The 2,585-nt window shown below is 39.4% G+C and overlaps 1 pseudogene across 1 annotated transcript; it reads right to left on the bottom strand.

Annotated features, from left to right (window-relative positions):
• Positions 1-303: 303 nt before the first annotated feature.
• Positions 304-1,130, bottom strand: LOC114893440 (annotated as a pseudogene). Its single transcript, XR_003792880.1, has one exon. The product of XR_003792880.1 is annotated as a profilin-1 pseudogene (transcript).
• Between the last annotated feature and the right edge of the window lie 1,455 nt (positions 1,131-2,585).

Here is a 2,585-nt window from a genome sequence, read left to right as displayed (position 1 = left end):
TTGAGAGAGTGGCATGGACATATATACACTACCAAATGTAAAATAGATAGCTAGTGGGAAGCAGCCGCATAGCACAGGGACATCAGCTCTGTGCTTTGTGACCACCTAGAGGGGTGGGATAGGGAGGGTGGGAGTGAGATGCAAGAGGGTGTTGATATGGTGATATATGTGTATGTATAGGTGATTCACTTTGTTATAAAGCAGAAACTAACACACCATTGTAAAGTAATTATATTCCAATAAAGATGTTAAAATAAAAGAGACATATATGGGTACAATTGGTTTTTTATTTTTATTTTTTTAGTATAACCTTTTTTATTGGGAAAAAAAAAAAAGCCCAAAACAGAAAAGTTTTCAAACCACACACAGGAGGGGCATGGGTTGGGGGAAGCGTGTCTGTCCTTCCTGCCCAGGTCCCCAGCCCATGTGGTTTTGGCAGCAATAAGGGTTGTGGGGTAATGGCCCCCAGAATAAAAATGGTGTACGTGTGTGTGGGATGTAGAGGCGTGCAAAAGCAGTGGGGAGTTGGGGGCGGGGGGGGGGCAGACGAGGTCAGTATTGGGAACGCCGCAGGTGGGAGGCCATTTCATAACATTTCTTGTTGATCATACCATCCTGTACACCTTCTTTGCCCATCAGCAGGGCTAGCGTCTTGGCATTCAGGGTAACAATGATATTGAAGGTGGCGGCTCCGCAGGTGCTCTTGGTGCAAAGATCCATGGTAAATTTCCCGTCCTGCAGCAGTGAGTCCTGGATCACAGACCATTTCTGGCCCCCAAGCGTTAGCCCATTCACGTAAAAACTTGACCGGTCTTTGCCAACCAGGGCTCCAACCTCAGCTGGTGTGATGTTGACGAAGTTTTTTCCAGGAACGGCTGCCCAGATGGAGGGCAAGTTCTTATAGCCCACAATGGCCACGTCCTGACAGGTCCCTTCCGCCATGAGCTTGTCTTTGTAGGCGTTCCACCCGGCCATGACGCTGCTACTGGGGTGCTCTCGGGGCTGCTGCTGGGGCCAGGGGCTGGGCTCGGGCTGCCTCGGGCTGACGGGCAGGGGAAGGCGGAGAGCTTCGGGCACGCGCTGCGGTCTGGACTGCGGCTCTGCTAGCTGTGCTGCAGCCCTCGCACCGCCACTTCCTCTGCATTACTTTTGAATTGAAGGATAGTAACATCTTCATACCAATAAATTTAAAAACAACATTTTGCATGAATACTGTGTAAAATTATGGGTGTTGGTGCAGTATAAAAGTAATTATATTTTTCTTCTTCCTAACATGTTCAGAATTGAAGGGCATTTAAAAAATTTCTTAAGCATCCATTAAATATAAGACAAATATCTGAAATAAAATACAATACTCTATACTTGGCTATTTACTCAAATCATTGGTGTTTAAGGAAATTTTTCAGCTTTTTATTGACAACTTGGAGTTGCATGCACTCTGGTAGGTTGGTTTTATAAGAGAATAATTTGAATAAATGTAATTTTAATAGAGCAATAAAAATGTGGTTATATAAATTGTATATTAGTTTATTGCTTCATTATTGTTTTAAAAATTATTTAGTTGTTCGATTTTTTCAAGATATTTTGAACTCAGTCATTTAGTGTATCTTCTTCCTGATATTTTGAAAAAATACCCCACAGGCATGTAATATGAAGAAAAATTCAAATCTAAGACTTAGAATTGAAAAAAAAATCATAATATTAGGAGGTATTTTAAAGTGAAGAATGTGTAAAGAAGTGAGAGAAATGTCAACTAGTGTAAACTGGCCTTGGTCTTAACACAAACTATAGAAACCTGTACAGAGTACATGGATATTTGCTTTGATGTGGGAAAATGTAGACATTACTCTCAAAGAAAAATACAATAGAAAAAAAATAAACTATCAGCTTTTAGAAACCATCAAATAATATGTGAAATAGTAATCATTAACTCACCTCTGTAGGCCAGTTGTCGTGAAAGTTAAAACTCTTGGTTTAAAGCACCTGACCATTTAGATTATCTAAATGTATAATTATCAATAGTCATAGAGATATAAACAATGATGTAACCATAGTATAGTATACTACACACTGTTAAAATCAGTAAAATCTATATTAATGTTTGTATTCATTTGCTAGGACTGCCATAGCAAAGTACCCCAGACTGGGTGGCTTAACAGAAATTTACTTTCTCACAGTTCTGGAGGCTAAAAGTCTTAGATCAAGGTATTAGCAGATTAATTTTCTTCTGAGATCTCTCTCCTTGGCTTATAGATGGCCATCCTCTTGCTTTATCTTCTTGCGGTCTTCTGTATGTGTCTGGATCCAAATTTCCTCTTTTTATAAGGGCCCAACTCAATGACAACATTTTAACTTTATTACCCCTTTTTAAGATTCTAAATACAGTCACATTCTGAGGTACATGGGGTTAGGACTTCAACATACAAAGTTTGGTGAAATACAACTCAGACAATGACAATATTTTAACATGGAATAATCACTCTCAAATACTGTGTGTGGGAAAATCAAGTTAGTAAAACTGCACAGAATTATTCTGAATATATTAAATACACTCATTTTGGGTGATAATCAAAGGGATTTAGTGA

This window comes from Monodon monoceros, unplaced genomic scaffold (assembly GCF_005190385.1).
Source record: "Monodon monoceros isolate NGI ecotype Baffin Bay Population unplaced genomic scaffold, NGI_Narwhal_1 Super_Scaffold_12, whole genome shotgun sequence".
Lineage (NCBI taxonomy): Eukaryota > Metazoa > Chordata > Mammalia > Artiodactyla > Monodontidae > Monodon > Monodon monoceros.
The sequence above is the reverse complement of the archived record's forward strand: the minus strand, read 5'-3'. Positions and strand labels throughout refer to the sequence as shown.